At 39.5% G+C, this 11,606-nt stretch overlaps 1 non-coding gene across 1 annotated transcript; it reads left to right on the forward strand.

The window, feature by feature from the left end:
- Positions 1–1,840: 1,840 nt before the first annotated feature.
- LOC139035339 (U6 spliceosomal RNA) lies at positions 1,841–1,943 on the forward strand. The gene has a single exon (XR_011488007.1). It is a non-coding gene; the product is annotated as a U6 spliceosomal RNA (small nuclear RNA).
- Positions 1,944–11,606: the final 9,663 nt, after the last annotated feature.

Genomic DNA, 11,606 nt, shown 5'->3' on the forward strand with positions numbered 1-11,606 from the left:
AAAATTATAACTAAAGAGAGAGGCCATGAGGTTAAGGGTAAGAGTAGGAGAAAATGGAGCCTGGGCTGTGACAAACTAAAGTGATGAGGAAGCAGAAGATACAAGTAAACAGAAGCTTTGAAGTTGAAAAAGATATGACTATTCAACAAATCTGTCTAGAGTTCCTTCTATGAACTAGGCACTGTGTAGGCTCTGAGTACACAAACGTGAGGTAGAAAACAATTTTTTACCAACTAGACACAGCCTTTGCCTTCACAGCACTTCATTTTAGTAGGGAAGAGAGACAAAACAAAATGAAACAAAATTTGTTTTACAAAATAAAACTTGCTTATTTACAAACAAACAAAGAGTTACAAATTGTTTTAAGGGCTAAAAGAAAACAAGAATGGGGCTTCAATAGAACATAGCAGGAAAGGAGCTGTTTAAGAAATATCAGGGTGAGGGAAATTCTCTCAGAACAGATCATTCAAGTGAGGTCTGTAGAATGAGAAGGAGCCAGAGAGAAGAGTGTTTGAGGCAGAGGATGTGTAATGCCTGCCGGTAAGAAAGGGCTTATGTTCAAGGAAGCTGGAAAACAACAGAACAAGCCAGGTTGCTGGAGGGAAGTGAAGGAAAGGGAAGCAGCCTGAGATGAGTTTGGAGGGGTAAGTAGGAAGCATGGCACAGGATCAGCAGACCCTGGAATCGAGTTGGGTATTTAGTCCCTGTGTAGAGAGAAGCCATGAAAGTATTTGAGGCTGGGTAGTAACATGACCCAGTATAATGTGGTAGATAAGCATGAAGACTGACGATTCAGCCTGAGTCCAAGTCTAACTTCTACCGTTTACCAGCTGTGTGAACTTGGGCAATTACTTAACCTCTCTGGGCTCCAGTTTCCTTTCCTATAGAATTGAGGTAAATTGGTTTTTATCTAATAGAGTGGTTGTAAGGACTAAACACATATAAAGTGCTTACAGCACTTCCTGGCACTTAAGAAACACCTAATAAATATAAACTTGTACTATTATTTTGTTTTCAAAAACATCATGGTAGCTACTAAATGGAGAATGAATGTGTGGGGGACAAAAGAGAGGCCAATTATGAGACAGTTGAAGAGTCTGAGTGAGAGATGAGTGAAGTGGTGGAAGTAGAGACAGAAAAATGGACGAATCTGACTAATTTTTGGAGGTAAAATTTTCATATATTGTAGATAGCTTGGACACTGTTGTTGAGGAAAATAGAGAAGTCAAGAATGACTCCTAAGTTTCTGGCTAGAGCAGCCAACAGATGGAAGTGATATCTGCTGAAAGGGAGGAGTCTGGGGGAAGCAGGTTTGGCCAGGAAATGAGGAGTTCTATTTTAGACTTGTTAAACTGAAGATGTCAGTGAGATATCCAAGTCGATGTCAATTAGGCAGTTGGTTATAAGCTTGGAGACCAGGAGAGAGGTCTGGGATGAAAATATGAATTTAGACGTCATTAGCATAATCAGCATTTGAAGGTTTAGAAATGACTGAGATCAGCTAGAAAGAGAATACACAGAGGGAAGTGAAGGGAGCCCAGAGGACTGGGGAGTAATACATTTTATTTAGGGTGGTTGAATAGACAACGGGAATGAGGAGAGGCCTATGAAAAGAAAGGAAAGCCAGAAGAGTAGGATACCAAAACCCACGAGAAGAGACTGTTTCAAGAATACTGGCGAGGTTTACTTAGAGTGTGGAAAATCCACTAAGATGAGGATAGAAAAATATTAGTCACTGAAGACTTTGACTAGAGCAGTTTCAGTGAAGGATGTGTGTGTGGGTGAAGGGGGTCACACTTCAATAGCATCAAATAGGTTGAAAAATTAATTGGAGGCGTTCTTGCTTTGACAGCATGTATAGTAAGACTGGAACAATACAGAGAAAATTGGTATAACTCCTACATACAGATGACACACAAATTCGTGAAGCGTTCTGTGTGTTTTGTGTTTGGATTTGACTTTTGGACAATGTCAGCTTTCACGTATTCAAAAAAGAAAATTGAATCCACAAGGATGAAAGGGATCCTAAAACTGAACATAAACAGACAGAAATAAACCTAACTATATTTAAATAAGTAATATAACCACTCCGAGGGAAAATAAAAAACTAATCCAGATAACTTTTGAACACAGTATTTTGACTATATTCCTTCAGTCTAAAAACAAAACTGCAGACAAATATTGAGCCATATTTAATAGATTGTTGGGGTTTTTTCTTTAGTGGAACAAATATAGCAATTCTGAAACTATTTGGTGTGTATCACAACCCTGAACAAATGAAAAAAAAAGACATCAGTGCTGTTGAGAGCCAGAGTTCTTAACTGTGGGAAAAGGGAGATGCAAATTAGGAATGGGAGAAAGAACCCTGTGGTGTTGAACTGGAGTTAGAGGTACCCAGTACTGAATTCATGATTAAAAATAGTTGAACTATTTTAAGTTACCTTTCCTCCTTGGCTCTGTTAACTTAAAGGGCCGAGAAGAAATTACTCCCCAGTAGCAGTGGATACATCTGGTGCCCAGGTCTTGGCTTCTAAATACCATTCCCCACTAAAAACTGTGCTCTTGCAGAGAGAGGGATGATTTCCAAGGCTAGACAGGGAAAATACAAGATGAATATGGAACACTGTACTGTATTATATCAGACAGCTAGGAAAAGCTAAAAAGCAAAAAAAAATGAGCCTGTGTCAAAAGGACACAGAAGCTAGCTTAAAGGGGGTCTCAACAGCCAAATCTAGGACAAGTTGAACAATAAAATGAACAATGACAATAATGGATTAAATAAAATAACAATAATCTATTAAATAAAATAAGAATTGATGAGTTTTTTTTAAATGGATGATAATACATAAATAAATAAGAGATAAAGGAAAGATCTTGCTTACAGTAGAATGCTAACTGAAAAAATGAAGATGAACTAATGGAGTTATAGAATCATTTTTTTTTTTTTTTTTTGCTGAGTAGTTTGTGGATCTTAGTTCCCTGGCCCAGGGCAATGAAAGCATGTAGTTCTTACCACTAGACCACCAGGGAATTCCCTAGAATCACCATTTTGCAACTATCATAGTAATTGATTCAGGCAAGAATTATCAGTGAGTGTTGAAACCTCTGGCACAAGTTTTGAAGAGGAACAAGATATTTACACAGTATCAGAGATGTTGTTCAGTTACTTAGCTGTGTCCAATTATTTTCAACCCCATGCCAGCCTTTCCTGTCCTTCACTATCTCCTGGAGTTTGCTTAAACTCATGTCCATTGAATTAGTGATGCCATACAACCATCTCATCCTGTCACCCACTACTCCTGCCCTCAATCTTTCCCAGCATTAAGGTCTTTTCCAATGAGTTGGGTCTTCACATCAGGTGGCCAAAGTATTGGAGCTTCAGCTTCAGCATCAGTCCTTCCAATGAATACTCAGGGTTGATTTCCTTTAGGATTGACTGGTTTGATTTCCCTGCAGTCCAAGGGGCTCTCAAGGGTTTTCTCCAGCACCACAATTGAAAGCATCAATTTGTTGACACTCAGCCTTCTTTATGGTCCAGCTCTCACATCCAACTTGACTACCAGAAAAACCATAGCTTTGACTAAACAGACCTCTGTCAGCAAAGTGATGTCTCTGCTTTTTTAATGCGCTGTTTAGGTTTGTCATAGCTTTTCTCCCTAGGAGCAAGCATCTTTTAATTTTGTGACTGCAATCACCATATGCAGTGATTTTGGAGCCCAAGAAAATAAAAGCTGCCACAGTTTCCACTTTTTTCCCATCTATTTACTATGAAGTGATGGGACCAGATGCCATGATCTTAGTCTCAGAGTACCTCTCCACATATTACTCATTATTTATGTAGGAAAAAAATTGCTAACTTTACAGTGAAGACCTAGCAGATTCCACTGATCAAAATGAATATCATCAATAATGGGACCAGGTAGCACCATATTTCTCCTCATGTGACACGCTAAGAACACAGCATTCTACAAGTAGTATTCCTGCCCACTCCAAAAAGAAGAAAAATATAAATCTCATCATAGGGAAATAGGACACAAACCCAAAGAGAGGGAAATTCTACAAAAGAGTGACCTGTACTTAAAAAAAAAAAGTCAGTATCATGAAAGCAATCTATTTTAGATTAAAAGAAACTAAAGACTCATGAGGGTTAAATGCAGTACATGATTAGGGATCAAGACTGGATCAGAACCTGTATTGGAGGGACGACTGCTAGATAGGATATTACTAGGCCAATAAGTTAACTTCGAATGTGAACTATAAGTAAGGATTATATCAACGTTAAATTTCCTGAATTTAACCATCATACTGGGGTTGGGGGTAGGGAGAAAGGTATGTAGGTATGTAAGATAATGACCTTGTTCTTTGAAAATACACATTGAAATATTTAGAGTGTTAGGTATGAAGGCTACAATTCAAATGGTTCAGAACTCCCTGCTCTCTATATAGAATATATAAACATCTATATATTTATGTGTGCATGTGTACACATAAACACACACACAGATAAAGTGACTGGCAAAATAATAACTCCTGGTGCCCCTGGATGAAAAGTATATGGGAATTTTTTTCACCTCTTCTGAAAGTTTGGAATTACTTTAGAGTGAAAAGTTTAAAAATGAGTTGGAGATGATTAAGTAGAAAAAGTATATAGATAACTCTTTTGAGAAATTTGGCTGTGAAGGGGAGTAGAGAAATAGACCCAGAGAGTCAGGGTTTTAAAATATCTCTTCAAAGACAGGAGAAACTAGAATAGGTTTGCATGGTGATGAGAACAATGATGGGCCTCAGCTCCTCCTTCTTAAGAAGAGAGATCTGATTAGATCCTTTCCTTAGGCCCTCTAAGACTCCCCTATCTTTATATAATGTGAGCTCCTCTGAAAATTCATTTTATTGCTTAAACTTCAACCAGAAAAAGGCGTTTGGGCCACCACTGGAGGGCAGTACAAAATGATGCTGCATGGCATTCTGGTGGTTTTATTGTTTTCAGCTGCTGGAACAAAACAAAGCCTTTTACATGATTTTCTCTCAAATGTGTTACATGAAGAAAAACACTACACAATTCATAACAGTAGCTTGGCAGGCAGAGCAAAGGGGTGAGAGGATCCCATGCTTGGAAAAATGCCTGCCACATAAGTTTAACAGTGAATAAATGATAACAAAAAAATTGGAGCATGTCAGAGTTGGAAGGGACCCTAGAGAAGGCTGACTGCAACCCCCTTTTTAAAGACAGCACCTTGGGTCCAGAAGAGAGGAGGGACTTGGCCAAAGCTGCAATGGCAGATAGAGAACGTAATAGTTTCAACACTTAACTGGTAAGTCTGTGAAGACAGAGATTGTGGTATCTTCAAATCATATCATAAATATAGCTTGCAAAGAGACTGACCCCCCTCGTTGGTACTGATACTGAGCTCCTAAAAAAATTCTGACACCTTAGTTTCGAGGTTGTGCCCCTTTAATCTTCCTAAACTTGGGAAAATATGATTATTTAACCTTCCACTCTGCTGGAAAGTGTTAAAGTGTTAGTTGCTCAGTCATGTCTGCCTCTTTGTGACCCCATGGACTGTTGCCCACCAGGCTCCTCTGTCCATGATTGAATTCCTAGGTAAGAGTACTGGAGTGGGTAACCATTTCCTTCTCCAGGGGATCGTCTAGACCCAGGGATCTAACCCAGGTCTCCTGCACAGTAGGCAGATTCTTTACTGTCTGAGCTACCAGGGAAGGCCCTTATGAGCTGCAACCAGTCTTAATACTCTGGACAGCATAGTTCTTATCATATTAAGCCCATTTCAGAGCTACAAGGGATCATGTTAAGCTTTCCTACTAACATCGGGGGTGGATTTGAAGGCTCTTCGAAAGAAAGAAAACGGGCATGTGGCAGTACATTGTTTGGGTAGAAACAGCGGTATCAACACAGTTGAAGGGAAGTGATCTTAAAAGGCCAAACAGAAAATCCTAGTGAAATGTAAAAACTCTAAATATGACCTATGTATATAACGGCTAAGAAAGACTTTAGACTGATCAATATACAGAAACCAGTATGACTTCATACCATGCTTTAAGTGGACTCAACTACATAGAAGGGCCCCTAAGCTCACATTTACCTACAGACAATATTCAGGCATTAGCTTGACATTTCAGAGATCTCCTAATTTGGCCCCAGTCTTCTATTTTGCCATAGCTCTCACCCCGTGCTCAAACCACTGTTTCCTGAACACTCACTGCCGTGGTACAACTGCTATGATGTATTAGGCTACGCTCTGCACTTGCTCTATTTTGAGGTTCATCTCAAATGACACTTTTCTTTGCATGCATTCCTTTATCTGACCCTCACACTTACTTGAAATTCTTTTCGGCTACAGCTATTGAATGCATCTGTCGTTAGCATTCATTTCATTCTGCCTTGTCTTCCCCCACTTCATAGTGAGCAATTTGATGTCTTACTGTACTATTATTTCAGAGGTTGTTTCCATTTTTTCATAATCTACCAAAAATCTTTCTTATCCTTCTATCTCTCCAGTCTTTCCAATTCACTCACTCCAACAGATTGTTGGTTCCCCACCTTGACCCTACAATCCAATGATTCTAACACCTATTCACCATTCCTTACCTATTTCATGTTCTCTCATTTCTCTTTTTATCCACTTCAATTGCAAGGCCCAATGTTATTATCACTCCCTTGATATGTCCTAGTACCTCTCGTCTCCTCTTTGTTATTTTGCCTTACAAAATTCCTACCCTGGACAATCTAACTGTTCATTTACTCTCCACCTTTGGGAAAGTGGATGAAGAAAAACTTACAACTACATCAATTGACTTTTTATAAAATTCATTTACACTAACCTCAAGTGGGCCCTTAGTGCTACCTGGGAATCATTTTATTTTAAAAGTCAATCCACATGATGTAAATCACAGCAAGATCCTCTATGACCTACCTCCTAGAGTAATGCAAATAGAAAGAAAAATAATCAAGTGGGACCTAATCAAACTTACAAACTTTCACCCAGAAAACTATAAATAAGGTGATACGACAACCCTCAGAATGGGAGAAAATAATAGCAAATGAAACGACTAACAAAGGATTAATCTCCAAAATATACAAGCAGCTCATGAAACTCAATACCAGAAAAACAAATAACCCAATCAAAAAGTGGGCAGAAGACCTAAACAGACATTTCTTCAAAGAAGACACACAGATGGCTAATAAACACATGAAAAGATGCTCATTACCAGAGAAATGCAAATCAAAATTACAATGAGATATCACCTCACATCAGTCAGAATGGACATCATAAAAAATATACAAACAATAAATGCTGGAGAGGGTGTGGGGAGAAAAGAGAACCCTCTTGCACTGTTGGTGGGAACATAAACTGATACAGCCACTATGGAGGACAATATGGAGATACCTTAAAAAACTAAGAATAAAACTACTATATGACCCAGTAATCCCACTACTGGGCATATGTTATGAGATAACCATAACTGAAAAAGACAAAAGTACCCCAGTGTTCATTCAGCACTATTTACAATAGCTAGGACATGGAAGTAACCTAGATGTCCATCGACAGATATGGATGGATAGAGAAGCTGGTATATATGTAAAATGGAATATTACTCAGCCATTAAAAGGAACACATTTGAGTCAGTTCTAATGAGATGGATGAACCTAGAGCCTATTATACAGAGTGAAGTAAGTCAGAAAGAGAAAAACAAGTATCGTATATTAACACATATGTATGGAATCTAGAAAGATTTGAACAGATTGCAGGGCAGCAGTGGAGACAGAGACGTAGAGAACAGACTTGTGGACACAGGGTGGGAAGGAGAGGGTGGGACAAATGGAGCAAGCAGCATGGAAACATGTGTACCATCGTATGTAAGATAGACAGGCAGTGGGAATGTGCTGTATGACTCTGCTCAAACATGTGCTCTGTGACAACACTGCTTCGTGATGGGGCAGGAGGCGGGAGGGAGGTTCAAGAGGGAGGGGACATATGTATACCTATGGCTGGTTCACACTGATGTACGGCAAAAACCAACACAATATTGCAAAGCAGTTTTTCTTCAATTAAATAAATAAAAGTTCATCCACTTTCTCTGAAGATTATTTCATACATTTTCTCTCCACAAACCTCGACACCTTCCTCTTTCTTTTCCCTCTGACCAAATAGCTCACCCACCTGCATCTATACCCACATACTCAGTCCTCCCTTCAGCACTAGAAATCCTTTCCCCTATGTTCTTGCAACCCTGTCTCTTACCTATATAACCAATACTTCACTTTCCAAAGGATCAACCCATCAGCTTAAAAAAGTGTTATGCCTCGAAGTCTCTCTGAACTTTGTATCCCCTTCTAGCTACCACACTATTTCTCTGCTCTCCATTTCAACTAAACATCTCTAAAGGATTATCAGTATTCCTTGACACCAAGTCCTCTCCTTTCATTCTCTCTTGAGCCCTCTTTCATCAGGCTTTATCCCTTTCCTTAACTGGAACTCTTCTTACCAAGGGCACCAAAGACCTTTGTGTTGATAAATTTGGAGGTTAATTCTCAGTCCTTATCTAACTAGCTCTAGAATCAGGTTTGACACATCTGCTCACTCTTTCCTTCCTCATTTCTTCCTAAAACACTTTTCTTGATTTGGCTCCAGAGTAGACACCATACTCACCTGGTTTTGCTCTAAGCACACTGCTGCTCCTTTTCAGTCTCCTTTGCTAATTCTTCTTCACTTCCCTGATCTGTAACACTGGAGTGGCCCAGGGCTCAGTAGTTGCACTTCGTGAATTTGTAGACATTTATTGTACAGATGGTTCCACTCAATCTCATGTCTTTAAATGCCACCGCATGCTAAGGAATATTCACTGGAAACACTGATGCTGAAGCTGAAGCTCCAGTATTTTGGTCACCTCGTGTGAACAGATGACTCACTGGAAAAGTCCCTGATGCTTGGAAAGATCGAGGGCAGGAGAAGAGGGTGTCAGGGGATGAGATGGCTGGACAGCATCACTGATGCAATGAACAGGAAATTGGGCAGACTCCAGGAGACGGTAAAGGACGCGGAGACCTGGCAAGCTGCAGTCCATGGGGTTGCAAAGAGTCGGATATGGCTGGGAGACTGAACAACAGCAACATGCTAATGATATCCAAATTTATATCTCTAACTCAGACCTCTCCCCTGAACTCCAGACTCTTATTCCAATTTCATCTTTGACATTTCAACTTGTATGTCTAGAAGTTGTCTTAAACCAATTCCAAGACCAAATTCCTTAGGTTTTCCCCGAGTTGGTTTCTTCCACAGTCTTCCCTATCTCAGTAAAAGGCAATTCCATTGCTCCAGTTGCTCAGGCAAAAACCTGACATCATCTTTGACTCTTTCCTTCTTCTCATACCACACAGTTAATTCTTTAGCAAATCCAGTGGGGCCTACCTTCATGGGCTTCCCGTGTAGTTCAGCTGGTAAAGAATCACCCTGCAATGCAGGAGACCCTGGTTTGATTCCTGAGTAGGGAAGATCTGCTGGAGAAGGAATAGGCTACCCACTCCAGTATTCTTGGGGTTCCCTTGTGGCTCAGCTGGTAAAGAGTCCACCTGCAATGCGGGAGACCTGGGACTCGGGTTGGGAAGATCCCTTGGAGAAGGAAAAGGCTATCCACTCCAGTATTCTGGCCTGGAGAATTCCACAGACTGTATAGTCCATAGGGTTGCAAAGAGTCAGATACGACTTTCACTTTTACTTTCTACCTTCAAAATATATACATATCTGACTACTTACCATCTCTTTCCCCAGTGCTACTACCCTGCCCCAATCATCACCTGGATTATTGCAACAATGTCACTTTTTTTTTTTAACCAATTTCTCTGTTGTTTATCTATGAACTGTCTCCCACAGTAGTTCAAATAATCTTTTTTAAACCTAAGCTATATCACGTTCTTCCTCTGTTCAAAATTCTCCATCCCATTCAGAGTAAAAGGCAAAGTCTTTAAAATGACCATATCCCACTTGATACGGGACACCATAACCTCTTGCACTTCCTTTGTTGATCATTCACCCTTTCCCTTGCTCTGCTCCAGCTATATTGCCTTCCTTAATGTTTCTCAAACCATCAGGCATATCACTGCCTTGTATCTGCTGTTTTTTTTCACCTTGATTGCTACCCATCCTAGATATATTCTTGGTCACTCTCTTAACTTTAAGTCTTTTCTCAAATGTTTACTTATTTGTGAGGACTTTTCTGATCACCCTTAGACTCTCAACCTCTCCTCCTTTCATATAGATTCCCATCTGTTGTTCTTCCTTCCCTAATATATTTTTCTCCTTATCTACTTATGATTATACAGGTATAAATTTATATAATCATATGTATACATATATATGATATATATATATATGATACAATGTATACATATATGTGATTGTATATATGTATATAAGTATATAATTGTAACTAAGGAGAAAAATATATGATTTATGAATTATAAATATACTTTTACTTATGTACTTAGTATATATATAATTAGATACTTACTGTTACTTATAATTATATTATTATAAATATGAGCATTTATTATATTTATTATGTGTTGTTGTTGTTCAGTACCTCAGTAATGTCCAACACTTTGAGACCCCATGGACTGCAGCACACCAGGCTTCCCTTCCTTTACCATCTCCCAGAGCCTGCTCAAACTCATGTCCATTGAGTTGGTGATGCCATCCAACCATCTTGTCCTCTGTCATCCTGATCTCCTCCTGCCTTCAATCTGTCCCAGCATCAGGGTCTTTTCTAATAAATTGGCTCTTTGCATCAGGTGGCCAAAGTACTGGAGCTTCAGCTTCAGCATCAGGTCTTCCAATGAATATTCAGGTTGATTTCCTTTAAGATGGACTGGTTGGATCTCCTTGCAGTCCAAGGGACTCTTAAGAGCCTTCTCCAACACCACAGTTCAAAAGCATCCATTCTTCGGCACTCAGTTTTCTCTATGGTCCAACCCTCACATCCATACAAAACTACTGGAAAAACCATAGCTTTGACTAGATGGACCTTGTCAGCAAGGTAATGTCTCTGCTTTTTAATATGCTGTCTAGGTTGGTCATAGCTTTTCTTCCAAGGAGCAAGTGTCTTTTAATTTCATGGCTGCAGTCACCATCTGCAGTGATTTTGGAGCCCAAGAAAATAAAGTCAGTCACTGTTTCCATTGTTTCCTCATCTATTTGCCATGAATTGATGGGACCGGATGCCATGATCTTAGTTTTTCAAATGTTGAGTTTTAAGGCAGCTTTTTCACTCTTCTCTTTCACCTTCATTAAGAGGCTTTTTAGTTCCTCTTCACTTTCTGCCAAAAGGGTGAATGAATATCTGAGGTTATTGATATTTCCCCTGGCAATCTTGATTCCAGCTTGTGCTTCATCCAGCCCGGCATTTCACAAGATGTACTCAGCATATGAGTTAAATAAGCAGGGTCATGATATACAGTCTTAACATACTCCTTTCCCAATTTTGAACCAGTCTGCTGTTCCATGTCTGGTTCTAACTATCGCTTCTTGACCTGCATACTGGTTTCTCAGGAGGCAGGTAAGGTGGTCTGATACTCCCATCTCTTTAAGTAT

Source organism: Odocoileus virginianus, chromosome 5 (assembly GCF_023699985.2).
Source record: "Odocoileus virginianus isolate 20LAN1187 ecotype Illinois chromosome 5, Ovbor_1.2, whole genome shotgun sequence".
In the NCBI taxonomy this organism is placed as follows: domain Eukaryota; kingdom Metazoa; phylum Chordata; class Mammalia; order Artiodactyla; family Cervidae; genus Odocoileus; species Odocoileus virginianus.